Raw genomic sequence first — 25,423 nt, forward strand, 5'->3', positions numbered from 1 at the left:
CTCATCCACACCTGGTACCTTGGCGCTGAGGAGCTGCTTATGTACATCAGACCACTGTGCCAGGGATATAGGAGAGGCTTTCCCCAAGTCTTCAGACTCTGCCTCATCCACAGAGGGTGCGTTGGTCGGGTTCAGGAGTTCCTCAAAGGGCTCGTTCCACACCCTGAATATATTCCAAGGTCTCCTCCCTTGCTGAACATGGCCAGAGTCAAGACCTGCTTTCCCCCCCTGAATGGTCGGTTTTGCTAGGACGTCCTCGAGACCGACAGAGAGTCCCTCTCCGTAGCTCTCCTGAAATCAACATGTGGTAGCACTATTGTATTTCACAGAGCAATCATTTCCCAATATAAGTTGTTGGTAATGGTAAACCCTCCCTCTTCCTGTGCGGTAACAGCCACTGCTGCTGTCTTGTGTTTCTTAGTGAATAATAATTTCAGCCTTTACTTGAAACCTTCTGTACCTCAGCAGCTGAAGGTGCACTGACGCTGGCACACGCATAACAAGTCTTTTCAGCAGTTTCTGTAGTGTAGTGGTTATCACGTTCGCCTAACACGCGAAAGGTCCCCAGTTCGAAACTGGGCGGAAACATGTTTGTTTGTTCACAGAGCGCACTGCTTGACAAGGAACAACAAACACGACATGTACGCTGGATGGGCAAACTGCCACGATACCCCCAACAACTGTTGAAGGGTAAATAACTGGTCCACTGTTCCACTACCAGCACAGACTACGTATTGCCACTACTGGTTCTGGACCTGACCTTCAGTTATTGGCCAGCACCTCCTATACCGGAAAAGCTTATGCCAGGGAGGCTCGAGACCAATCCAGAGTCCAACACCATAGCTCCCCCGAAAGCAACCTGTGGTAGGACTATCATATTTCATGCATAAATCATTTCCCAACACAAGTTGTTGATAAGGGTGAAAGCATGGAGAATGGAGGATGCCTTCAGCATCACAGGGCAAATCTCATCCACACCTGGTACCTTGGTGCTGAGGAGCTGCTTATGTACCTCAGACCACTGTGCCAGGGATATAGGAGAGGCTTTCCCCAAGTCTTCAAACTCTGCCTCATCCACAGAGAGTGTGTTGGTCGGGTTCAGGAGTTCCTCAAAGGGCTCGTTCCACACCCTGAATATATTCCAAGGTCTCCTCCCTTGCTGAACATGGCCAGAGTCAAGACCTGCTTTCCACCCCTGAATGGTCGGTTTTGCTAGGACGTCCTCGAGACCGACAGAGAGTCCCTCTCCGTAGCTCTCCTGAAATCAACATGTGGTAGCACTATTGTATTTCACAGAGCAATCATTTCCCAATATAAGTTGTTGGTAATGGTAAACCCTCCCTCTTCCTGTGCGGTAACAGCCACTGCTGCTGTCTTGTGTTTCTTAGTGAATAATAATTTCAGCCTTTACTTGAAACCTTCTGTACCTCAGCAGCTGAAGGTGCACTGACGCTGGCACACGCATAACAAGTCTTTTCAGCAGTTTCCGTAGTGTAGTGGTTATCACGTTCGCCTAACACGCGAAAGGTCCCCAGTTCGAAACTGGGCGGAAACATGTTTGTTTGTTCACAGAGCGCACTGCTTGACAAGGAACAACAAACACGACATGTACGCTGGATGGGCAAACTGCCACGATACCCCCAACAACTGTTGAAGGGTAAATAACTGGTCCACTGTTCCACTACCAGCACAGACTACGTATTGCCACTACTGGTTCTGGACCTGACCTTCAGTTATTGGCCAGCACCTCCTATACCGGAAAAGCTTATGCCAGGGAGGCTCGAGACCAATCCAGAGTCCAACACCATAGCTCCCCCGAAAGCAACCTGTGGTAGGACTATCATATTTCATGCATAAATCATTTCCCAACACAAGTTGTTGATAAGGGTGAAAGCATGGAGAATGGAGGATGCCTTCAGCATCACAGGGCAAATCTCATCCACACCTGGTACCTTGGCGCTGAGGAGCTGCTTATGTACATCAGACCACTGTGCCAGGGATATAGGAGAGGCTTTCCCCAAGTCTTCAGACTCTGCCTCATCCACAGAGGGTGCGTTGGTCGGGTTCAGGAGTTCCTCAAAGGGCTCATTCCACACCCTCAATATATTCCAAGGTCTCCTCCCGTGCTTAACACGGCCAGAGTCAAGACCTGCTTTCCCCCCCTGAATGGTCGGTTTTTCTAGGGCGTCCTCGAGACCAACTGAGAGTCCCTCTCTGTAGCTCTCCTGAAATCAACATGTGGTAGGACTATTGTATGTCACGGAGAAATCATTTCCCAATATAAGTTGGTGGTAATGGTGAATCCTCGGTTTTCCTGTGCGCTAACAGCCCCTGCTGCTGCTGCTGCTGCTGTCTTGGTGAATAATCAGCAACTGGTAGAAAAAAATGACTCCCCGTCAGGGAATCGAACCCCGGTCTTCCGCGTGACAGGCGGAGATACTGTCCACTATACTAACGAGGAAGGCTACATCATCAGTTTTAGCACCTGAACACACAGGTGGTATTGTTCCAGCAGGGAACACACAAAGATATACAGGAAAGTATTTGCATTAGTAGACCAAAGGTGTGGAATGTGGATAAAACCACTTAATAGACTACTCAATGTAACGTCACAATGAATATGAGGGTTACGCATTTCAGCCTTAACTTGAAGACTTCTGAATTTCAGCGGCTGACGGTGCACTGACGCCATCACACGTATAACAGTTGTTTTCGTCAGTTTCCGTAGTGTAGTGGTCATCACGTTCACCTCACACGCGAAAGGTCCCCAGTTTGAAACTGGGCGGAAACACATTTGTTTGTTCACAGAGAGCACTGCTTGACAAGGAACAACAAACACAACATGTACGCTGGATGGGCAAACTGCCATGACACCCCCCAACAACTGTTGAAGGGTAAAGAACTGGTCCACGGTTCCACTACCAGCACCGTCTATGCATTGTCACTCCTGATTCTGGATCTGACCTTCAGTTATTGGCCAGCACCTCCTATACTGGAAAAGCTTATACCAGGGAGGCTCGAAACCAATCCAGAGTCCAGCACTATAGCTCCCCTGAAAGCAACCTGTGGTAGGACTATCATATTTCATGGAGAAATCATTTCCTAACATAAGTTGTTGATAAGGGTGAAAGAATGGAGGATGCCTTCAGCATCACAGGGCAAATCTCATCCACACCTGGTACCTTGGCGCTGAGGAGCTGCTTATGTACATCAGACCACTGTGCCAGGGATATAGGAGAGGCTTTCCCCAAGTCTTCAGACTCTGCCTCATCCACAGAGGGTGCGTTGGTTGGGTTCAGGAGTTCCTCAAAGGGCTCGTTCCACACCCTGAATATATTCCAAGGTCTCCTCCCTTGCTGAACATGGCCAGAGTCAAGACCTGCTTTCCCCCCCTGAATGGTCGGTTTTGCTAGGACGTCCTCGAGACCGACAGAGAGTCCCTCTCCGTAGCTCTCCTGAAATCAACATGTGGTAGCACTATTGTATTTCACAGAGCAATCATTTCCCAATATAAGTTGTTGGTAATGGTAAACCCTCCCTCTTCCTGTGCGGTAACAGCCACTGCTGCTGTCTTGTGTTTCTTAGTGAATAATAATTTCAGCCTTTACTTGAAACCTTCTGTACCTCAGCAGCTGAAGGTGCACTGACGCTGGCACACGCATAACAAGTCTTTTCAGCAGTTTCCGTAGTGTAGTGGTTATCACGTTCGCCTAACACGCGAAAGGTCCCCAGTTCGAAACTGGGCGGAAACACGTTTGTTTGTTCACAGAGCGCACTGCTTGACAAGGAACAACAAACACGACATGTACGCTGGATGGGCAAACTGCCACGATACCCCCAACAACTGTTGAAGGGTAAATAACTGGTCCACTGTTCCACTACCAGCACAGACTACGTATTGCCACTACTGGTTCTGGACCTGACCTTCAGTTATTGGCCAGCACCTCCTATACCGGAAAAGCTTATGCCAGGGAGGCTCGAGACCAATCCAGAGTCCAACACCATAGCTCCCCCGAAAGCAACCTGTGGTAGGACTATCATATTTCATGCATAAATCATTTCCCAACACAAGTTGTTGATAAGGGTGAAAGCATGGAGAATGGAGGATGCCTTCAGCATCACAGGGCAAATCTCATCCACACCTGGTACCTTGGCGCTGAGGAGCTGCTTATGTACATCAGACCACTGTGCCAGGGATATAGGAGAGGCTTTCCCCAAGTCTTCAGACTCTGCCTCATCCACAGAGGGTGCGTTGGTCGGGTTCAGGAGTTCCTCAAAGGGCTCATTCCACACCCTCAATATATTCCAAGGTCTCCTCCCGTGCTTAACACGGCCAGAGTCAAGACCTGCTTTCCCCCCCTGAATGGTCGGTTTTTCTAGGGCGTCCTCGAGACCAACCGAGAGTCCCTCTCTGTAGCTCTCCTGAAATCAACATGTGGTAGGACTATTGTATGTCACGGAGAAATCATTTCCCAATATAAGTTGTTGGTAATGGTGAATCCTCGGTTTTCCTGTGCGCTAACAGCCCCTGCTGCTGCTGCTGCTGCTGTCTTGGTGAATAATCAGCAACTGGTAGAAAAACATGACTCCCCGTCGGGGAATCGAACCCCGGTCTTCCGCGTGACAGGCGGAGATACTGTCCACTATACTAACGAGGAAGGCTACATCATCAGTTTTAGCACCTGAACACACAGGTGGTATTGTTCCAGCAGGGAACACACAAAGATATACAGGAAAGTATTTGCATTAGTAGGCCAAAGGTGTGGAATGTGGATAAAACCACTTAATAGACTACTCAATGTAACGTCACAATGAATATGAGGGTTACGCATTTCAGCCTTAACTTGAAGACTTCTGAATTTCAGCGGCTGAAGGTGCACTGACGCCATCACACGTATAACAGTTGTTTTCGTCAGTTTCCGTAGTGTAGTGGTCATCACGTTCGCCTCACACGCGAAAGGTCCCCAGTTCGAAACTGGGCGGAAACACATTTGTTTGTTCACAGAGAGCACTGCTTGACAAGGAACAACAAACACAACATGTACGCTGGATGGGCAAACTGCCATGACACCCCCCAACAACTGTTGAAGGGTAAAGAACTGGTCCACTGTTCCACTACCAGCACAGACTACGTATTGCCACTACTGGTTCTGGACCTGACTTTCAGTTATTGGCCAGCACCTCCTATACCGGAAAAGCTTATGCCAGGGAGGCTCGAGACCAATCCAGAGTCCAACACCATAGCTCCCCCGAAAGCAACCTGTGGTAGGACTATCATATTTCATGCATAAATCATTTCCCAACACAAGTTGTTGATAAGGGTGAAAGCATGGAGAATGGAGGATGCCTTCAGCATCACAGGGCAAATCTCATCCACACCTGGTACCTTGGCGCTGAGGAGCTGCTTATGTACATCAGACCACTGTGCCAGGGATATAGGAGAGGCTTTCCCCAAGTCTTCAGACTCTGCCTCATCCACAGAGGGTGCGTTGGTCGGGTTCAGGAGTTCCTCAAAGGGCTCGTTCCACACCCTGAATATATTCCAAGGTCTCCTCCCTTGCTGAACATGGCCAGAGTCAAGACCTGCTTTCCCCCCCTGAATGGTCGGTTTTGCTAGGACGTCCTCGAGACCGACAGAGAGTCCCTCTCCGTAGCTCTCCTGAAATCAACATGTGGTAGCACTATTGTATTTCACAGAGCAATCATTTCCCAATATAAGTTGTTGGTAATGGTAAACCCTCCCTCTTCCTGTGCGGTAACAGCCACTGCTGCTGTCTTGTGTTTCTTAGTGAATAATAATTTCAGCCTTTACTTGAAACCTTCTGTACCTCAGCAGCTGAAGGTGCACTGACGCTGGCACACGCATAACAAGTCTTTTCAGCAGTTTCCGTAGTGTAGTGGTTATCACGTTCGCCTAACACGCGAAAGGTCCCCAGTTCGAAACTGGGCGGAAACATGTTTGTTTGTTCACAGAGCGCACTGCTTGACAAGGAACAACAAACACGACATGTACGCTGGATGGGCAAACTGCCACGATACCCCCAACAACTGTTGAAGGGTAAATAACTGGTCCACTGTTCCACTACCAGCACAGACTACGTATTGCCACTACTGGTTCTGGACCTGACCTTCAGTTATTGGCCAGCACCTCCTATACCGGAAAAGCTTATGCCAGGGAGGCTCGAGACCAATCCAGAGTCCAACACCATAGCTCCCCCGAAAGCAACCTGTGGTAGGACTATCATATTTCATGCATAAATCATTTCCCAACACAAGTTGTTGATAAGGGTGAAAGCATGGAGAATGGAGGATGCCTTCAGCATCACAGGGCAAATCTCATCCACACCTGGTACCTTGGCGCTGAGGAGCTGCTTATGTACATCAGACCACTGTGCCAGGGATATAGGAGAGGCTTTCCCCAAGTCTTCAGACTCTGCCTCATCCACAGAGGGTGCGTTGGTCGGGTTCAGGAGTTCCTCAAAGGGCTCATTCCACACCCTCAATATATTCCAAGGTCTCCTCCCGTGCTTAACACGGCCAGAGTCAAGACCTGCTTTCCCCCCCTGAATGGTCGGTTTTTCTAGGGCGTCCTCGAGACCAACTGAGAGTCCCTCTCTGTAGCTCTCCTGAAATCAACATGTGGTAGGACTATTGTATATCACGGAGAAATCATTTCCCAATATAAGTTGGTGGTAATGGTGAATCCTCGGTTTTCCTGTGCGCTAACAGCCCCTGCTGCTGCTGCTGCTGCTGTCTTGGTGAATAATCAGCAACTGGTAGAAAAAAATGACTCCCCGTCAGGGAATCGAACCCCGGTCTTCCGCGTGACAGGCGGAGATACTGTCCACTATACTAACGAGGAAGGCTACATCATCAGTTTTAGCACCTGAACACACAGGTGGTATTGTTCCAGCAGGGAACACACAAAGATATACAGGAAAGTATTTGCATTAGTAGACCAAAGGTGTGGAATGTGGATAAAACCACTTAATAGACTACTCAATGTAACGTCACAATGAATATGAGGGTTACGCATTTCAGCCTTAACTTGAAGACTTCTGAATTTCAGCGGCTGACGGTGCACTGACGCCATCACACGTATAACAGTTGTTTTCGTCAGTTTCCGTAGTGTAGTGGTCATCACGTTCGCCTCACACGCGAAAGGTCCCCAGTTCGAAACTGGGCGGAAACACATTTGTTTGTTCACAGAGAGCACTGCTTGACAAGGAACAACAAACACAACATGTACGCTGGATGGGCAAACTGCCATGACACCCCCCAACAACTGTTGAAGGGTAAAGAACTGGTCCACTGTTCCACTACCAGCACAGACTACGTATTGCCACTACTGGTTCTGGACCTGACTTTCAGTTATTGGCCAGCACCTCCTATACCGGAAAAGCTTATGCCAGGGAGGCTCGAGACCAATCCAGAGTCCAACACCATAGCTCCCCCGAAAGCAACCTGTGGTAGGACTATCATATTTCATGCATAAATCATTTCCCAACACAAGTTGTTGATAAGGGTGAAAGCATGGAGAATGGAGGATGCCTTCAGCATCACAGGGCAAATCTCATCCACACCTGGTACCTTGGCGCTGAGGAGCTGCTTATGTACATCAGACCACTGTGCCAGGGATATAGGAGAGGCTTTCCCCAAGTCTTCAGACTCTGCCTCATCCACAGAGGGTGCGTTGGTCGGGTTCAGGAGTTCCTCAAAGGGCTCGTTCCACACCCTGAATATATTCCAAGGTCTCCTCCCTTGCTGAACATGGCCAGAGTCAAGACCTGCTTTCCCCCCCTGAATGGTCGGTTTTGCTAGGACGTCCTCGAGACCGACAGAGAGTCCCTCTCCGTAGCTCTCCTGAAATCAACATGTGGTAGCACTATTGTATTTCACAGAGCAATCATTTCCCAATATAAGTTGTTGGTAATGGTAAACCCTCCCTCTTCCTGTGCGGTAACAGCCACTGCTGCTGTCTTGTGTTTCTTAGTGAATAATAATTTCAGCCTTTACTTGAAACCTTCTGTACCTCAGCAGCTGAAGGTGCACTGACGCTGGCACACGCATAACAAGTCTTTTCAGCAGTTTCCGTAGTGTAGTGGTTATCACGTTCGCCTAACACGCGAAAGGTCCCCAGTTCGAAACTGGGCGGAAACATGTTTGTTTGTTCACAGAGCGCACTGCTTGACAAGGAACAACAAACACGACATGTACGCTGGATGGGCAAACTGCCACGATACCCCCAACAACTGTTGAAGGGTAAATAACTGGTCCACTGTTCCACTACCAGCACAGACTACGTATTGCCACTACTGGTTCTGGACCTGACCTTCAGTTATTGGCCAGCACCTCCTATACCGGAAAAGCTTATGCCAGGGAGGCTCGAGACCAATCCAGAGTCCAACACCATAGCTCCCCCGAAAGCAACCTGTGGTAGGACTATCATATTTCATGCATAAATCATTTCCCAACACAAGTTGTTGATAAGGGTGAAAGCATGGAGAATGGAGGATGCCTTCAGCATCACAGGGCAAATCTCATCCACACCTGGTACCTTGGCGCTGAGGAGCTGCTTATGTACATCAGACCACTGTGCCAGGGATATAGGAGAGGCTTTCCCCAAGTCTTCAGACTCTGCCTCATCCACAGAGGGTGCGTTGGTCGGGTTCAGGAGTTCCTCAAAGGGCTCATTCCACACCCTCAATATATTCCAAGGTCTCCTCCCGTGCTTAACACGGCCAGAGTCAAGACCTGCTTTCCCCCCCTGAATGGTCGGTTTTTCTAGGGCGTCCTCGAGACCAACTGAGAGTCCCTCTCTGTAGCTCTCCTGAAATCAACATGTGGTAGGACTATTGTATGTCACGGAGAAATCATTTCCCAATATAAGTTGTTGGTAATGGTGAATCCTCGGTTTTCCTGTGCGCTAACAGCCCCTGCTGCTGCTGCTGCTGCTGTCTTGGTGAATAATCAGCAACTGGTAGAAAAAAATGACTCCCCGTCAGGGAATCGAACCCCGGTCTTCCGCGTGACAGGCGGAGATACTGTCCACTATACTAACGAGGAAGGCTACATCATCAGTTTTAGCACCTGAACACACAGGTGGTATTGTTCCAGCAGGGAACACACAAAGATATACAGGAAAGTATTTGCATTAGTAGACCAAAGGTGTGGAATGTGGATAAAACCACTTAATAGACTACTCAATGTAACGTCACAATGAATATGAGGGTTACGCATTTCAGCCTTAACTTGAAGACTTCTGAATTTCAGCGGCTGACGGTGCACTGACGCCATCACACGTATAACAGTTGTTTTCGTCAGTTTCCGTAGTGTAGTGGTCATCACGTTCACCTCACACGCGAAAGGTCCCCAGTTTGAAACTGGGCGGAAACACATTTGTTTGTTCACAGAGAGCACTGCTTGACAAGGAACAACAAACACAACATGTACGCTGGATGGGCAAACTGCCATGACACCCCCCAACAACTGTTGAAGGGTAAAGAACTGGTCCACGGTTCCACTACCAGCACCGTCTATGCATTGTCACTCCTGATTCTGGATCTGACCTTCAGTTATTGGCCAGCACCTCCTATACTGGAAAAGCTTATACCAGGGAGGCTCGAAACCAATCCAGAGTCCAGCACTATAGCTCCCCTGAAAGCAACCTGTGGTAGGACTATCATATTTCATGGAGAAATCATTTCCTAACATAAGTTGTTGATAAGGGTGAAAGAATGGAGGATGCCTTCAGCATCACAGGGCAAATCTCATCCACACCTGGTACCTTGGCGCTGAGGAGCTGCTTATGTACATCAGACCACTGTGCCAGGGATATAGGAGAGGCTTTCCCCAAGTCTTCAGACTCTGCCTCATCCACAGAGGGTGCGTTGGTTGGGTTCAGGAGTTCCTCAAAGGGCTCGTTCCACACCCTGAATATATTCCAAGGTCTCCTCCCTTGCTGAACATGGCCAGAGTCAAGACCTGCTTTCCCCCCCTGAATGGTCGGTTTTGCTAGGACGTCCTCGAGACCGACAGAGAGTCCCTCTCCGTAGCTCTCCTGAAATCAACATGTGGTAGCACTATTGTATTTCACAGAGCAATCATTTCCCAATATAAGTTGTTGGTAATGGTAAACCCTCCCTCTTCCTGTGCGGTAACAGCCACTGCTGCTGTCTTGTGTTTCTTAGTGAATAATAATTTCAGCCTTTACTTGAAACCTTCTGTACCTCAGCAGCTGAAGGTGCACTGACGCTGGCACACGCATAACAAGTCTTTTCAGCAGTTTCCGTAGTGTAGTGGTTATCACGTTCGCCTAACACGCGAAAGGTCCCCAGTTCGAAACTGGGCGGAAACACGTTTGTTTGTTCACAGAGCACACTGCTTGACAAGGAACAACAAACACGACATGTACGCTGGATGGGCAAACTGCCACGATACCCCCAACAACTGTTGAAGGGTAAATAACTGGTCCACTGTTCCACTACCAGCACAGACTACGTATTGCCACTACTGGTTCTGGACCTGACCTTCAGTTATTGGCCAGCACCTCCTATACCGGAAAAGCTTATGCCAGGGAGGCTCGAGACCAATCCAGAGTCCAACACCATAGCTCCCCCGAAAGCAACCTGTGGTAGGACTATCATATTTCATGCATAAATCATTTCCCAACACAAGTTGTTGATAAGGGTGAAAGCATGGAGAATGGAGGATGCCTTCAGCATCACAGGGCAAATCTCATCCACACCTGGTACCTTGGCGCTGAGGAGCTGCTTATGTACATCAGACCACTGTGCCAGGGATATAGGAGAGGCTTTCCCCAAGTCTTCAGACTCTGCCTCATCCACAGAGGGTGCGTTGGTCGGGTTCAGGAGTTCCTCAAAGGGCTCATTCCACACCCTGAATATATTCCAAGGTCTCCTCCCGTGCTTAACACGGCCAGAGTCAAGACCTGCTTTCCCCCCCTGAATGGTCGGTTTTTCTAGGGCGTCCTCGAGACCAACCGAGAGTCCCTCTCTGTAGCTCTCCTGAAATCAACATGTGGTAGGACTATTGTATGTCACGGAGAAATCATTTCCCAATATAAGTTGTTGGTAATGGTGAATCCTCGGTTTTCCTGTGCGCTAACAGCCCCTGCTGCTGCTGCTGCTGCTGTCTTGGTGAATAATCAGCAACTGGTAGAAAAACATGACTCCCCGTCGGGGAATCGAACCCCGGTCTTCCGCGTGACAGGCGGAGATACTGTCCACTATACTAACGAGGAAGGCTACATCATCAGTTTTAGCACCTGAACACACAGGTGGTATTGTTCCAGCAGGGAACACACAAAGATATACAGGAAAGTATTTGCATTAGTAGGCCAAAGGTGTGGAATGTGGATAAAACCACTTAATAGACTACTCAATGTAACGTCACAATGAATATGAGGGTTACGCATTTCAGCCTTAACTTGAAGACTTCTGAATTTCAGCGGCTGAAGGTGCACTGACGCCATCACACGTATAACAGTTGTTTTCGTCAGTTTCCGTAGTGTAGTGGTCATCACGTTCGCCTCACACGCGAAAGGTCCCCAGTTCGAAACTGGGCGGAAACACATTTGTTTGTTCACAGAGAGCACTGCTTGACAAGGAACAACAAACACAACATGTACGCTGGATGGGCAAACTGCCATGACACCCCCCAACAACTGTTGAAGGGTAAAGAACTGGTCCACTGTTCCACTACCAGCACAGACTACGTATTGCCACTACTGGTTCTGGACCTGACTTTCAGTTATTGGCCAGCACCTCCTATACCGGAAAAGCTTATGCCAGGGAGGCTCGAGACCAATCCAGAGTCCAACACCATAGCTCCCCCGAAAGCAACCTGTGGTAGGACTATCATATTTCATGCATAAATCATTTCCCAACACAAGTTGTTGATAAGGGTGAAAGCATGGAGAATGGAGGATGCCTTCAGCATCACAGGGCAAATCTCATCCACACCTGGTACCTTGGCGCTGAGGAGCTGCTTATGTACATCAGACCACTGTGCCAGGGATATAGGAGAGGCTTTCCCCAAGTCTTCAGACTCTGCCTCATCCACAGAGGGTGCGTTGGTCGGGTTCAGGAGTTCCTCAAAGGGCTCGTTCCACACCCTGAATATATTCCAAGGTCTCCTCCCTTGCTGAACATGGCCAGAGTCAAGACCTGCTTTCCCCCCCTGAATGGTCGGTTTTGCTAGGACGTCCTCGAGACCGACAGAGAGTCCCTCTCCGTAGCTCTCCTGAAATCAACATGTGGTAGCACTATTGTATTTCACAGAGCAATCATTTCCCAATATAAGTTGTTGGTAATGGTAAACCCTCCCTCTTCCTGTGCGGTAACAGCCACTGCTGCTGTCTTGTGTTTCTTAGTGAATAATAATTTCAGCCTTTACTTGAAACCTTCTGTACCTCAGCAGCTGAAGGTGCACTGACGCTGGCACACGCATAACAAGTCTTTTCAGCAGTTTCTGTAGTGTAGTGGTTATCACGTTCGCCTAACACGCGAAAGGTCCCCAGTTCGAAACTGGGCGGAAACATGTTTGTTTGTTCACAGAGCGCACTGCTTGACAAGGAACAACAAACACGACATGTACGCTGGATGGGCAAACTGCCACGATACCCCCAACAACTGTTGAAGGGTAAATAACTGGTCCACTGTTCCACTACCAGCACAGACTACGTATTGCCACTACTGGTTCTGGACCTGACCTTCAGTTATTGGCCAGCACCTCCTATACCGGAAAAGCTTATGCCAGGGAGGCTCGAGACCAATCCAGAGTCCAACACCATAGCTCCCCCGAAAGCAACCTGTGGTAGGACTATCATATTTCATGCATAAATCATTTCCCAACACAAGTTGTTGATAAGGGTGAAAGCATGGAGAATGGAGGATGCCTTCAGCATCACAGGGCAAATCTCATCCACACCTGGTACCTTGGTGCTGAGGAGCTGCTTATGTACCTCAGACCACTGTGCCAGGGATATAGGAGAGGCTTTCCCCAAGTCTTCAAACTCTGCCTCATCCACAGAGAGTGTGTTGGTCGGGTTCAGGAGTTCCTCAAAGGGCTCGTTCCACACCCTGAATATATTCCAAGGTCTCCTCCCTTGCTGAACATGGCCAGAGTCAAGACCTGCTTTCCACCCCTGAATGGTCGGTTTTGCTAGGACGTCCTCGAGACCGACAGAGAGTCCCTCTCCGTAGCTCTCCTGAAATCAACATGTGGTAGCACTATTGTATTTCACAGAGCAATCATTTCCCAATATAAGTTGTTGGTAATGGTAAACCCTCCCTCTTCCTGTGCGGTAACAGCCACTGCTGCTGTCTTGTGTTTCTTAGTGAATAATAATTTCAGCCTTTACTTGAAACCTTCTGTACCTCAGCAGCTGAAGGTGCACTGACGCTGGCACACGCATAACAAGTCTTTTCAGCAGTTTCCGTAGTGTAGTGGTTATCACGTTCGCCTAACACGCGAAAGGTCCCCAGTTCGAAACTGGGCGGAAACATGTTTGTTTGTTCACAGAGCGCACTGCTTGACAAGGAACAACAAACACGACATGTACGCTGGATGGGCAAACTGCCACGATACCCCCAACAACTGTTGAAGGGTAAATAACTGGTCCACTGTTCCACTACCAGCACAGACTACGTATTGCCACTACTGGTTCTGGACCTGACCTTCAGTTATTGGCCAGCACCTCCTATACCGGAAAAGCTTATGCCAGGGAGGCTCGAGACCAATCCAGAGTCCAACACCATAGCTCCCCCGAAAGCAACCTGTGGTAGGACTATCATATTTCATGCATAAATCATTTCCCAACACAAGTTGTTGATAAGGGTGAAAGCATGGAGAATGGAGGATGCCTTCAGCATCACAGGGCAAATCTCATCCACACCTGGTACCTTGGCGCTGAGGAGCTGCTTATGTACATCAGACCACTGTGCCAGGGATATAGGAGAGGCTTTCCCCAAGTCTTCAGACTCTGCCTCATCCACAGAGGGTGCGTTGGTCGGGTTCAGGAGTTCCTCAAAGGGCTCATTCCACACCCTCAATATATTCCAAGGTCTCCTCCCGTGCTTAACACGGCCAGAGTCAAGACCTGCTTTCCCCCCCTGAATGGTCGGTTTTTCTAGGGCGTCCTCGAGACCAACTGAGAGTCCCTCTCTGTAGCTCTCCTGAAATCAACATGTGGTAGGACTATTGTATGTCACGGAGAAATCATTTCCCAATATAAGTTGGTGGTAATGGTGAATCCTCGGTTTTCCTGTGCGCTAACAGCCCCTGCTGCTGCTGCTGCTGCTGTCTTGGTGAATAATCAGCAACTGGTAGAAAAAAATGACTCCCCGTCAGGGAATCGAACCCCGGTCTTCCGCGTGACAGGCGGAGATACTGTCCACTATACTAACGAGGAAGGCTACATCATCAGTTTTAGCACCTGAACACACAGGTGGTATTGTTCCAGCAGGGAACACACAAAGATATACAGGAAAGTATTTGCATTAGTAGACCAAAGGTGTGGAATGTGGATAAAACCACTTAATAGACTACTCAATGTAACGTCACAATGAATATGAGGGTTACGCATTTCAGCCTTAACTTGAAGACTTCTGAATTTCAGCGGCTGACGGTGCACTGACGCCATCACACGTATAACAGTTGTTTTCGTCAGTTTCCGTAGTGTAGTGGTCATCACGTTCACCTCACACGCGAAAGGTCCCCAGTTTGAAACTGGGCGGAAACACATTTGTTTGTTCACAGAGAGCACTGCTTGACAAGGAACAACAAACACAACATGTACGCTGGATGGGCAAACTGCCATGACACCCCCCAACAACTGTTGAAGGGTAAAGAACTGGTCCACGGTTCCACTACCAGCACCGTCTATGCATTGTCACTCCTGATTCTGGATCTGACCTTCAGTTATTGGCCAGCACCTCCTATACTGGAAAAGCTTATACCAGGGAGGCTCGAAACCAATCCAGAGTCCAGCACTATAGCTCCCCTGAAAGCAACCTGTGGTAGGACTATCATATTTCATGGAGAAATCATTTCCTAACATAAGTTGTTGATAAGGGTGAAAGAATGGAGGATGCCTTCAGCATCACAGGGCAAATCTCATCCACACCTGGTACCTTGGCGCTGAGGAGCTGCTTATGTACATCAGACCACTGTGCCAGGGATATAGGAGAGGCTTTCCCCAAGTCTTCAGACTCTGCCTCATCCACAGAGGGTGCGTTGGTTGGGTTCAGGAGTTCCTCAAAGGGCTCGTTCCACACCCTGAATATATTCCAAGGTCTCCTCCCTTGCTGAACATGGCCAGAGTCAAGACCTGCTTTCCCCCCCTGAATGGTCGGTTTTGCTAGGACGTCCTCGAGACCGACAGAGAGTCCCTCTCCGTAGCTCTCCTGAAATCAACATGTGGTAGCACTATTGTATTTCACAGAGCAATCATTTCCCAATATAAGTTGTTGGTAATGGTAAACCCTCCCTCTTCCTGTGCGGTAACAGCCACTGCTGCTGTCTTGTGTTTCTTAGTGAATAATAATTTCAGCCTTTACTTGAAACCTTCTGTACCTCAGCAGCTGAAGGTGCACTGACGCTGGCACACGCATAACAAGTCTTTTCAGCAGTTTCCGTAGTGTAGTGGTTATCACGTTCGCCTAACACGCGAAAGGTCCCCAGTTCGAAACTGGGCGGAAACACGTTTGTTTGTTCACAGAGCGCACTGCTTGACAAGGAACAACAAACACGACATGTACGCTGGATGGGCAAACTGCCACGATACCCCCAACAACTGTTGAAGGGTAAATAACTGGTCCACTGTTCCACTACCAGCACAGACTACGTATTGCCACTACTGGTTCTGGACCTGACCTTCAGTTATTGGCCAGCACCTCCTATACCGGAAAAGCTTATGCCAGGGAGGCTCGAGACCAATCCAGAGTCCAACACCATAGCTCCCCCGAAAGCAACCTGTGGTAGGACTATCATATTTCATGCATAAATCATTTCCCAACACAAGTTGTTGATAAGGGTGAAAGCATGGAGAATGGAGGATGCCTTCAGCATCACAGGGCAAATCTCATCCACACCTGGTACCTTGGCGCTGAGGAGCTGCTTATGTACATCAGACCACTGTGCCAGGGATATAGGAGAGGCTTTCCCCAAGTCTTCAGACTCTGCCTCATCCACAGAGGGTGCGTTGGTCGGGTTCAGGAGTTCCTCAAAGGGCTCATTCCACACCCTGAATATATTCCAAGGTCTCCTCCCGTGCTTAACACGGCCAGAGTCAAGACCTGCTTTCCCCCCCTGAATGGTCGGTTTTTCTAGGGCGTCCTCGAGACCAACCGAGAGTCCCTCTCTGTAGCTCTCCTGAAATCAACATGTGGTAGGACTATTGTATGTCACGGAGAAATCATTTCCCAATATAAGTTGTTGGTAATGGTGAATCCTCGGTTTTCCTGTGCGCTAACAGCCCCTGCTGCTGCTGCTGCTGCTGTCTTGGTGAATAATCAGCAACTGGTAGAAAAACATGACTCCCCGTCGGGGAATCGAACCCCGGTCTTCCGCGTGACAGGCGGAGATACTGTCCACTATACTAACGAGGAAGGCTACATCATCAGTTTTAGCACCTGAACACACAGGTGGTATTGTTCCAGCAGGGAACACACAAAGATATACAGGAAAGTATTTGCATTAGTAGGCCAAAGGTGTGGAATGTGGATAAAACCACTTAATAGACTACTCAATGTAACGTCACAATGAATATGAGGGTTACGCATTTCAGCCTTAACTTGAAGACTTCTGAATTTCAGCGGCTGAAGGTGCACTGACGCCATCACACGTATAACAGTTGTTTTCGTCAGTTTCCGTAGTGTAGTGGTCATCACGTTCGCCTCACACGCGAAAGGTCCCCAGTTCGAAACTGGGCGGAAACACATTTGTTTGTTCACAGAGAGCACTGCTTGACAAGGAACAACAAACACAACATGTACGCTGGATGGGCAAACTGCCATGACACCCCCCAACAACTGTTGAAGGGTAAAGAACTGGTCCACTGTTCCACTACCAGCACAGACTACGTATTGCCACTACTGGTTCTGGACCTGACTTTCAGTTATTGGCCAGCACCTCCTATACCGGAAAAGCTTATGCCAGGGAGGCTCGAGACCAATCCAGAGTCCAACACCATAGCTCCCCCGAAAGCAACCTGTGGTAGGACTATCATATTTCATGCATAAATCATTTCCCAACACAAGTTGTTGATAAGGGTGAAAGCATGGAGAATGGAGGATGCCTTCAGCATCACAGGGCAAATCTCATCCACACCTGGTACCTTGGCGCTGAGGAGCTGCTTATGTACATCAGACCACTGTGCCAGGGATATAGGAGAGGCTTTCCCCAAGTCTTCAGACTCTGCCTCATCCACAGAGGGTGCGTTGGTCGGGTTCAGGAGTTCCTCAAAGGGCTCGTTCCACACCCTGAATATATTCCAAGGTCTCCTCCCTTGCTGAACATGGCCAGAGTCAAGACCTGCTTTCCCCCCCTGAATGGTCGGTTTTGCTAGGACGTCCTCGAGACCGACAGAGAGTCCCTCTCCGTAGCTCTCCTGAAATCAACATGTGGTAGCACTATTGTATTTCACAGAGCAATCATTTCCCAATATAAGTTGTTGGTAATGGTAAACCCTCCCTCTTCCTGTGCGGTAACAGCCACTGCTGCTGTCTTGTGTTTCTTAGTGAATAATAATTTCAGCCTTTACTTGAAACCTTCTGTACCTCAGCAGCTGAAGGTGCACTGACGCTGGCACACGCATAACAAGTCTTTTCAGCAGTTTCCGTAGTGTAGTGGTTATCACGTTCGCCTAACACGCGAAAGGTCCCCAGTTCGAAACTGGGCGGAAACATGTTTGTTTGTTCACAGAGCGCACTGCTTGACAAGGAACAACAAACACGACATGTACGCTGGATGGGCAAACTGCCACGATACCCCCAACAACTGTTGAAGGGTAAATAACTGGTCCACTGTTCCACTACCAGCACAGACTACGTATTGCCACTACTGGTTCTGGACCTGACCTTCAGTTATTGGCCAGCACCTCCTATACCGGAAAAGCTTATGCCAGGGAGGCTCGAGACCAATCCAGAGTCCAACACCATAGCTCCCCCGAAAGCAACCTGTGGTAGGACTATCATATTTCATGCATAAATCATTTCCCAACACAAGTTGTTGATAAGGGTGAAAGCATGGAGAATGGAGGATGCCTTCAGCATCACAGGGCAAATCTCATCCACACCTGGTACCTTGGCGCTGAGGAGCTGCTTATGTACATCAGACCACTGTGCCAGGGATATAGGAGAGGCTTTCCCCAAGTCTTCAGACTCTGCCTCATCCACAGAGGGTGCGTTGGTCGGGTTCAGGAGTTCCTCAAAGGGCTCATTCCACACCCTCAATATATTCCAAGGTCTCCTCCCGTGCTTAACACGGCCAGAGTCAAGACCTGCTTTCCCCCCCTGAATGGTCGGTTTTTCTAGGGCGTCCTCGAGACCAACTGAGAGTCCCTCTCTGTAGCTCTCCTGAAATCAACATGTGGTAGGACTATTGTATGTCACGGAGAAATCATTTCCCAATATAAGTTGGTGGTAATGGTGAATCCTCGGTTTTCCTGTGCGCTAACAGCCCCTGCTGCTGCTGCTGCTGCTGTCTTGGTGAATAATCAGCAACTGGTAGAAAAAAATGACTCCCCGTCAGGGAATCGAACCCCGATCTTCCGCGTGACAGGCGGAGATACTGTCCACTATACTAACGAGGAAGGCTACATCATCAGTTTTAGCACCTGAACACACAGGTGGTATTGTTCCAGCAGGGAACACACAAAGATATACAGGAAAGTATTTGCATTAGTAGACCAAAGGTGTGGAATGTGTTTAAAACCACTTAATAGACTACTCAATGTAACGTCACAATGAATATGAGGGTCACGCATTTCAGCCTTAACTTGAAGACTTCTGAATTTCAGCGGCTGACGGTGCACTGACGCCAGCACACGTATAACAGTTGTTTTCGTCAGTTTCCGTAGTGTAGTGGTCATCACGTTCGCCTCACACGCGAAAAGTCCCCAGTTCGAAACTGGGCGGAAACACATTTGTTTGTTCACAGAGAGCACTGCTTGACAAGGAACAACAAACACAACATGTACGCTGGATGGGCAAACTGCCATGACACCCCCCAACAACTGTTGAAGGGTAAAGAACTGGTCCACTGTTCCACTACCAGCACAGACTACGTATTGCCACTACTGGTTCTGGACCTGACTTTCAGTTATTGGCCAGCACCTCCTATACCGGAAAAGCTTATGCCAGGGAGGCTCGAGACCAATCCAGAGTCCAACACCATAGCTCCCCCGAAAGCAACCTGTGGTAGGACTATCATATTTCATGCATAAATCATTTCCCAACACAAGTTGTTGATAAGGGTGAAAGCATGGAGAATGGAGGATGCCTTCAGCATCACAGGGCAAATCTCATCCACACCTGGTACCTTGGCGCTGAGGAGCTGCTTATGTACATCAGACCACTGTGCCAGGGATATAGGAGAGGCTTTCCCCAAGTCTTCAGACTCTGCCTCATCCACAGAGGGTGCGTTGGTCGGGTTCAGGAGTTCCTCAAAGGGCTCGTTCCACACCCTGAATATATTCCAAGGTCTCCTCCCTTGCTGAACATGGCCAGAGTCAAGACCTGCTTTCCCCCCCTGAATGGTCGGTTTTGCTAGGACGTCCTCGAGACCGACAGAGAGTCCCTCTCCGTAGCTCTCCTGAAATCAACATGTGGTAGCACTATTGTATTTCACAGAGCAATCATTTCCCAATATAAGTTGTTGGTAATGGTAAACCCTCCCTCTTCCTGTGCGGTAACAGCCACTGCTGCTGTCTTGTGTTTCTTAGTGAATAATAATTTCAGCCTTTACTTGAAACCTTCTGTACCTCAGCAGCTGAAGGTGCACTGACGCTGGCACACGCATAACAAGTCTTTTCAGCAGTTTCCGTAGTGTAGTGGTTATCACGTTCGCCTAACACGCGAAAGGTCCCCAGTTCGAAACTGGGCGGAAACATGTTTGTTTGTTCACAGAGCGCACTGCTTGACAAGGAACAACAAACACGACATGTACGCTGGATGGGCAAACTGCCACGATACCCCCAACAACTGTTGAAGGGTAAAGAACTGGTCCACTGTTCCACTACCAGCACAGACTACGTATTGCCACTACTGGTTCTGGACCTGACCTTCAGTTATTGGCCAGCACCTCCTATACCGGAAAAGCTTATGCCAGGGAGGCTCGAGACCAATCCAGAGTCCAACACCATAGCTCCCCTGAAAGCAACCTGTGGTAGGACTATCATATTTCATGCATAAATCATTTCCCAACACAAGTTGTTGATAAGGGTGAAAGCATGGAGAATGGAGGATGCCTTCAGCATCACAGGGCAAATCTCATCCACACCTGGTACCTTGGCGCTGAGGAGCTGCTTATGTACATCAGACCACTGTGCCAGGGATATAGGAGAGGCTTTCCCCAAGTCTTCAGACTCTGCCTCATCCACAGAGGGTGCGTTGGTCGGGTTCAGGAGTTCCTCAAAGGGCTCGTTCCACACCCTGAATATATTCCAAGGTCTCCTCCCTTGCTGAACATGGCCAGAGTCAAGACCTGCTTTCCCCCCCTGAATGGTCGGTTTTGCTAGGACGTCCTCGAGACCGACAGAGAGTCCCTCTCCGTAGCTCTCCTGAAATCAACATGTGGTAGCACTATTGTATTTCACAGAGCAATCATTTCCCAATATAAGTTGTTGGTAATGGTAAACCCTCCCTCTTCCTGTGCGGTAACAGCCACTGCTGCTGTCTTGTGTTTCTTAGTGAATAATAATTTCAGCCTTTACTTGAAACCTTCTGTACCTCAGCAGCTGAAGGTGCACTGACGCTGGCACACGCATAACAAGTCTTTTCAGCAGTTTCCGTAGTGTAGTGGTTATCACGTTCGCCTAACACGCGAAAGGTCCCCAGTTCGAAACTGGGCGGAAACATGTTTGTTTGTTCACAGAGCGCACTGCTTGACAAGGAACAACAAACACGACATGTACGCTGGATGGGCAAACTGCCACGATACCCCCAACAACTGTTGAAGGGTAAATAACTGGTCCACTGTTCCACTACCAGCACAGACTACGTATTGCCACTACTGGTTCTGGACCTGACCTTCAGTTATTGGCCAGCACCTCCTATACCGGAAAAGCTTATGCCAGGGAGGCTCGAGACCAATCCAGAGTCCAACACCATAGCTCCCCCGAAAGCAACCTGTGGTAGGACTATCATATTTCATGCATAAATCATTTCCCAACACAAGTTGTTGATAAGGGTGAAAGCATGGAGAATGGAGGATGCCTTCAGCATCACAGGGCAAATCTCATCCACACCTGGTACCTTGGCGCTGAGGAGCTGCTTATGTACATCAGACCACTGTGCCAGGGATATAGGAGAGGCTTTCCCCAAGTCTTCAGACTCTGCCTCATCCACAGAGGGTGCGTTGGTCGGGTTCAGGAGTTCCTCAAAGGGCTCATTCCACACCCTCAATATATTCCAAGGTCTCCTCCCATGCTTAACACGGCCAGAGTCAAGACCTGCTTTCCCCCCCTGAATGGTCGGTTTTTCTAGGGCGTCCTCGAGACCAACTGAGAGTCCCTCTCTGTAGCTCTCCTGAAATCAACATGTGGTAGGACTATTGTATGTCACGGAGAAATCATTTCCCAATATAAGTTGGTGGTAATGGTGAATCCTCGGTTTTCCTGTGCGCTAACAGCCCCTGCTGCTGCTGCTGCTGCTGTCTTGGTGAATAATCAGCAACTGGTAGAAAAAAATGACTCCCCGTCAGGGAATCGAACCCCGGTCTTCCGCGTGACAGGCGGAGATACTGTCCACTATACTAACGAGGAAGGCTACATCATCAGTTTTAGCACCTGAACACACAGGTGGTATTGTTCCAGCAGGGAACACACAAAGATATACAGGAAAGTATTTGCATTAGTAGACCAAAGGTGTGGAATGTGGATAAAACCACTTAATAGACTACTCAATGTAACGTCACAATGAATATGAGGGTTACGCATTTCAGCCTTAACTTGAAGACTTCTGAATTTCAGCGGCTGACGGTGCACTGACGCCATCACACGTATAACAGTTGTTTTCGTCAGTTTCCGTAGTGTAGTGGTCATCACGTTCGCCTCACACGCGAAAGGTCCCCAGTTCGAAACTGGGCGGAAACACATTTGTTTGTTCACAGAGAGCACTGCTTGACAAGGAACAACAAACACAACATGTACGCTGGATGGGCAAACTGCCATGACACCCCCCAACAACTGTTGAAGGGTAAAGAACTGGTCCACGGTTCCACTACCAGCACCGTCTATGCATTGTCACTCCTGATTCTGGATCTGACCTTCAGTTATTGGCCAGCACCTCCTATACTGGAAAAGCTTATACCAGGGAGGCTCGAAACCAATCCAGAGTCCAGCACTATAGCTCCCCTGAAAGCAACCTGTGGTAGGACTATCATATTTCATGGAGAAATCATTTCCTAACATAAGTTGTTGATAAGGGTGAAAGAATGGAGGATGCCTTCAGCATCACAGGGCAAATCTCATCCACACCTGGTACCTTGGTGCTGAGGAGCTGCTTATGTACCTCAGACCACTGTGCCAGGGATATAGGAGAGGCTTTCCCCAAGTCTTCAAACTCTGCCTCATCCACAGAGGGTGTGTTGGTCGGGTTCAGGAGTTCCTCAAAGGGCTTGTTCCACACCCTGAATATATTCCAAGGTCTCCTCCCTTGCTGAACATGGCCAGAGTCAAGACCTGCTTTCCCCCCCTGAATGGTCGGTTTTGCTGGGACGTCCTCGAGACCGACAGAGAGTCCCTCTCCGTAGCTCTCCTGAAATCAACATGTGGTAGCACTATTGTATTTCACAGAGCAATCATTTCCCAATATAAGTTGTTGGTAATGGTAAACCCTCCCTCTTCCTGTGCGGTAACAGCCACTGCTGCTGTCTTGTGTTTCTTAGTGAATAATAATTTCAGCCTTTACTTGAAACCTTCTGTACCTCAGCAGCTGAAGGTGCACTGACGCTGGCACACGCATAACAAGTCTTTTCAGCAGTTTCTGTAGTGTAGTGGTTATCACGTTCGCCTAACACGCGAAAGGTCCCCAGTTCGAAACTGGGCGGAAACATGTTTGTTTGTTCACAGAGCGCACTGCTTGACAAGGAACAACAAACACGACATGTACGCTGGATGGGCAAACTGCCACGATACCCCCAACAACTGTTGAAGGGTAAATAACTGGTCCACTGTTCCACTACCAGCACAGACTACGTATTGCCACTACTGGTTCTGGACCTGACCTTCAGTTATTGGCCAGCACCTCCTATACCGGAAAAGCTTATGCCAGGGAGGCTCGAGACCAATCCAGAGTCCAACACCATAGCTCCCCCGAAAGCAACCTGTGGTAGGACTATCATATTTCATGCATAAATCATTTCCCAACACAAGTTGTTGATAAGGGTGAAAGCATGGAGAATGGAGGATGCCTTCAGCATCACAGGGCAAATCTCATCCACACCTGGTACCTTGGTGCTGAGGAGCTGCTTATGTACCTCAGACCACTGTGCCAGGGATATAGGAGAGGCTTTCCCCAAGTCTTCAAACTCTGCCTCATCCACAGAGAGTGTGTTGGTCGGGTTCAGGAGTTCCTCAAAGGGCTCGTTCCACACCCTGAATATATTCCAAGGTCTCCTCCCTTGCTGAACATGGCCAGAGTCAAGACCTGCTTTCCACCCCTGAATGGTCGGTTTTGCTAGGACGTCCTCGAGACCGACAGAGAGTCCCTCTCCGTAGCTCTCCTGAAATCAACATGTGGTAGCACTATTGTATTTCACAGAGCAATCATTTCCCAATATAAGTTGTTGGTAATGGTAAACCCTCCCTCTTCCTGTGCGGTAACAGCCACTGCTGCTGTCTTGTGTTTCTTAGTGAATAATAATTTCAGCCTTTACTTGAAACCTTCTGTACCTCAGCAGCTGAAGGTGCACTGACGCTGGCACACGCATAACAAGTCTTTTCAGCAGTTTCCGTAGTGTAGTGGTTATCACGTTCGCCTAACACGCGAAAGGTCCCCAGTTCGAAACTGGGCGGAAACATGTTTGTTTGTTCACAGAGCGCACTGCTTGACAAGGAACAACAAACACGACATGTACGCTGGATGGGCAAACTGCCACGATACCCCCAACAACTGTTGAAGGGTAAATAACTGGTCCACTGTTCCACTACCAGCACAGACTACGTATTGCCACTACTGGTTCTGGACCTGACCTTCAGTTATTGGCCAGCACCTCCTATACCGGAAAAGCTTATGCCAGGGAGGCTCGAGACCAATCCAGAGTCCAACACCATAGCTCCCCCGAAAGCAACCTGTGGTAGGACTATCATATTTCATGCATAAATCATTTCCCAACACAAGTTGTTGATAAGGGTGAAAGCATGGAGAATGGAGGATGCCTTCAGCATCACAGGGCAAATCTCATCCACACCTGGTACCTTGGCGCTGAGGAGCTGCTTATGTACATCAGACCACTGTGCCAGGGATATAGGAGAGGCTTTCCCCAAGTCTTCAGACTCTGCCTCATCCACAGAGGGTGCGTTGGTCGGGTTCAGGAGTTCCTCAAAGGGCTCATTCCACACCCTCAATATATTCCAAGGTCTCCTCCCGTGCTTAACACGGCCAGAGTCAAGACCTGCTTTCCCCCCCTGAATGGTCGGTTTTTCTAGGGCGTCCTCGAGACCAACTGAGAGTCCCTCTCTGTAGCTCTCCTGAAATCAACATGTGGTAGGACTATTGTATGTCACGGAGAAATCATTTCCCAATATAAGTTGGTGGTAATGGTGAATCCTCGGTTTTCCTGTGCGCTAACAGCCCCTGCTGCTGCTGCTGCTGCTGTCTTGGTGAATAATCAGCAACTGGTAGAAAAAAATGACTCCCCGTCAGGGAATCGAACCCCGGTCTTCCGCGTGACAGGCGGAGATACTGTCCACTATACTAACGAGGAAGGCTACATCATCAGTTTTAGCACCTGAACACACAGGTGGTATTGTTCCAGCAGGGAACACACAAAGATATACAGGAAAGTATTTGCATTAGTAGACCAAAGGTGTGGAATGTGGATAAAACCACTTAATAGACTACTCAATGTAACGTCACAATGAATATGAGGGTTACGCATTTCAGCCTTAACTTGAAGACTTCTGAATTTCAGCGGCTGACGGTGCACTGACGCCATCACACGTATAACAGTTGTTTTC

General features: G+C 48.8%; 33 non-coding genes across 33 annotated transcripts; 23 read left to right on the forward strand and 10 right to left on the reverse strand.

Annotated features, from left to right (window-relative positions):
* Positions 1-515: 515 nt before the first annotated feature.
* On the forward strand, positions 516-588 carry trnav-aac (transfer RNA valine (anticodon AAC)). The gene has a single exon. It is a non-coding gene; the product is annotated as a tRNA-Val (tRNA).
* An 894-nt stretch (positions 589-1,482) lies between these two features.
* Positions 1,483-1,555, forward strand: trnav-aac (transfer RNA valine (anticodon AAC)). The gene has a single exon. It is a non-coding gene; the product is annotated as a tRNA-Val (tRNA).
* Positions 1,556-2,389: 834 nt separating this feature from the next.
* On the reverse strand, positions 2,390-2,461 carry trnad-guc (transfer RNA aspartic acid (anticodon GUC)). The gene has a single exon. It is a non-coding gene; the product is annotated as a tRNA-Asp (tRNA).
* A 257-nt stretch (positions 2,462-2,718) lies between these two features.
* On the forward strand, positions 2,719-2,791 carry trnav-cac (transfer RNA valine (anticodon CAC)). The gene has a single exon. It is a non-coding gene; the product is annotated as a tRNA-Val (tRNA).
* An 888-nt stretch (positions 2,792-3,679) lies between these two features.
* Positions 3,680-3,752, forward strand: trnav-aac (transfer RNA valine (anticodon AAC)). The gene has a single exon. It is a non-coding gene; the product is annotated as a tRNA-Val (tRNA).
* An 834-nt stretch (positions 3,753-4,586) lies between these two features.
* trnad-guc (transfer RNA aspartic acid (anticodon GUC)) lies at positions 4,587-4,658 on the reverse strand. The gene has a single exon. It is a non-coding gene; the product is annotated as a tRNA-Asp (tRNA).
* Positions 4,659-4,915: 257 nt separating this feature from the next.
* On the forward strand, positions 4,916-4,988 carry trnav-cac (transfer RNA valine (anticodon CAC)). Its single transcript has one exon. It is a non-coding gene; the product is annotated as a tRNA-Val (tRNA).
* Positions 4,989-5,883: 895 nt separating this feature from the next.
* Positions 5,884-5,956, forward strand: trnav-aac (transfer RNA valine (anticodon AAC)). Its single transcript has one exon. It is a non-coding gene; the product is annotated as a tRNA-Val (tRNA).
* An 834-nt stretch (positions 5,957-6,790) lies between these two features.
* trnad-guc (transfer RNA aspartic acid (anticodon GUC)) lies at positions 6,791-6,862 on the reverse strand. Its single transcript has one exon. It is a non-coding gene; the product is annotated as a tRNA-Asp (tRNA).
* Positions 6,863-7,119: 257 nt separating this feature from the next.
* trnav-cac (transfer RNA valine (anticodon CAC)) lies at positions 7,120-7,192 on the forward strand. The gene has a single exon. It is a non-coding gene; the product is annotated as a tRNA-Val (tRNA).
* An 895-nt stretch (positions 7,193-8,087) lies between these two features.
* Positions 8,088-8,160, forward strand: trnav-aac (transfer RNA valine (anticodon AAC)). Its single transcript has one exon. It is a non-coding gene; the product is annotated as a tRNA-Val (tRNA).
* An 834-nt stretch (positions 8,161-8,994) lies between these two features.
* Positions 8,995-9,066, reverse strand: trnad-guc (transfer RNA aspartic acid (anticodon GUC)). The gene has a single exon. It is a non-coding gene; the product is annotated as a tRNA-Asp (tRNA).
* Positions 9,067-9,323: 257 nt separating this feature from the next.
* trnav-cac (transfer RNA valine (anticodon CAC)) lies at positions 9,324-9,396 on the forward strand. Its single transcript has one exon. It is a non-coding gene; the product is annotated as a tRNA-Val (tRNA).
* An 888-nt stretch (positions 9,397-10,284) lies between these two features.
* trnav-aac (transfer RNA valine (anticodon AAC)) lies at positions 10,285-10,357 on the forward strand. Its single transcript has one exon. It is a non-coding gene; the product is annotated as a tRNA-Val (tRNA).
* An 834-nt stretch (positions 10,358-11,191) lies between these two features.
* On the reverse strand, positions 11,192-11,263 carry trnad-guc (transfer RNA aspartic acid (anticodon GUC)). The gene has a single exon. It is a non-coding gene; the product is annotated as a tRNA-Asp (tRNA).
* A 257-nt stretch (positions 11,264-11,520) lies between these two features.
* trnav-cac (transfer RNA valine (anticodon CAC)) lies at positions 11,521-11,593 on the forward strand. The gene has a single exon. It is a non-coding gene; the product is annotated as a tRNA-Val (tRNA).
* An 895-nt stretch (positions 11,594-12,488) lies between these two features.
* Positions 12,489-12,561, forward strand: trnav-aac (transfer RNA valine (anticodon AAC)). Its single transcript has one exon. It is a non-coding gene; the product is annotated as a tRNA-Val (tRNA).
* Positions 12,562-13,455: 894 nt separating this feature from the next.
* Positions 13,456-13,528, forward strand: trnav-aac (transfer RNA valine (anticodon AAC)). Its single transcript has one exon. It is a non-coding gene; the product is annotated as a tRNA-Val (tRNA).
* An 834-nt stretch (positions 13,529-14,362) lies between these two features.
* trnad-guc (transfer RNA aspartic acid (anticodon GUC)) lies at positions 14,363-14,434 on the reverse strand. The gene has a single exon. It is a non-coding gene; the product is annotated as a tRNA-Asp (tRNA).
* Positions 14,435-14,691: 257 nt separating this feature from the next.
* On the forward strand, positions 14,692-14,764 carry trnav-cac (transfer RNA valine (anticodon CAC)). The gene has a single exon. It is a non-coding gene; the product is annotated as a tRNA-Val (tRNA).
* Positions 14,765-15,652: 888 nt separating this feature from the next.
* trnav-aac (transfer RNA valine (anticodon AAC)) lies at positions 15,653-15,725 on the forward strand. The gene has a single exon. It is a non-coding gene; the product is annotated as a tRNA-Val (tRNA).
* Positions 15,726-16,559: 834 nt separating this feature from the next.
* trnad-guc (transfer RNA aspartic acid (anticodon GUC)) lies at positions 16,560-16,631 on the reverse strand. Its single transcript has one exon. It is a non-coding gene; the product is annotated as a tRNA-Asp (tRNA).
* A 257-nt stretch (positions 16,632-16,888) lies between these two features.
* On the forward strand, positions 16,889-16,961 carry trnav-cac (transfer RNA valine (anticodon CAC)). The gene has a single exon. It is a non-coding gene; the product is annotated as a tRNA-Val (tRNA).
* An 895-nt stretch (positions 16,962-17,856) lies between these two features.
* On the forward strand, positions 17,857-17,929 carry trnav-aac (transfer RNA valine (anticodon AAC)). Its single transcript has one exon. It is a non-coding gene; the product is annotated as a tRNA-Val (tRNA).
* Positions 17,930-18,763: 834 nt separating this feature from the next.
* On the reverse strand, positions 18,764-18,835 carry trnad-guc (transfer RNA aspartic acid (anticodon GUC)). The gene has a single exon. It is a non-coding gene; the product is annotated as a tRNA-Asp (tRNA).
* A 257-nt stretch (positions 18,836-19,092) lies between these two features.
* On the forward strand, positions 19,093-19,165 carry trnav-cac (transfer RNA valine (anticodon CAC)). The gene has a single exon. It is a non-coding gene; the product is annotated as a tRNA-Val (tRNA).
* An 895-nt stretch (positions 19,166-20,060) lies between these two features.
* Positions 20,061-20,133, forward strand: trnav-aac (transfer RNA valine (anticodon AAC)). Its single transcript has one exon. It is a non-coding gene; the product is annotated as a tRNA-Val (tRNA).
* An 894-nt stretch (positions 20,134-21,027) lies between these two features.
* trnav-aac (transfer RNA valine (anticodon AAC)) lies at positions 21,028-21,100 on the forward strand. The gene has a single exon. It is a non-coding gene; the product is annotated as a tRNA-Val (tRNA).
* An 834-nt stretch (positions 21,101-21,934) lies between these two features.
* On the reverse strand, positions 21,935-22,006 carry trnad-guc (transfer RNA aspartic acid (anticodon GUC)). The gene has a single exon. It is a non-coding gene; the product is annotated as a tRNA-Asp (tRNA).
* A 257-nt stretch (positions 22,007-22,263) lies between these two features.
* Positions 22,264-22,336, forward strand: trnav-cac (transfer RNA valine (anticodon CAC)). Its single transcript has one exon. It is a non-coding gene; the product is annotated as a tRNA-Val (tRNA).
* Positions 22,337-23,224: 888 nt separating this feature from the next.
* Positions 23,225-23,297, forward strand: trnav-aac (transfer RNA valine (anticodon AAC)). The gene has a single exon. It is a non-coding gene; the product is annotated as a tRNA-Val (tRNA).
* Positions 23,298-24,191: 894 nt separating this feature from the next.
* On the forward strand, positions 24,192-24,264 carry trnav-aac (transfer RNA valine (anticodon AAC)). The gene has a single exon. It is a non-coding gene; the product is annotated as a tRNA-Val (tRNA).
* An 834-nt stretch (positions 24,265-25,098) lies between these two features.
* Positions 25,099-25,170, reverse strand: trnad-guc (transfer RNA aspartic acid (anticodon GUC)). Its single transcript has one exon. It is a non-coding gene; the product is annotated as a tRNA-Asp (tRNA).
* Between the last annotated feature and the right edge of the window lie 253 nt (positions 25,171-25,423).

This window comes from Epinephelus lanceolatus, chromosome 13 (assembly GCF_041903045.1).
Source record: "Epinephelus lanceolatus isolate andai-2023 chromosome 13, ASM4190304v1, whole genome shotgun sequence".
Taxonomy (NCBI): Eukaryota; Metazoa; Chordata; class Actinopteri; order Perciformes; family Serranidae; genus Epinephelus; species Epinephelus lanceolatus.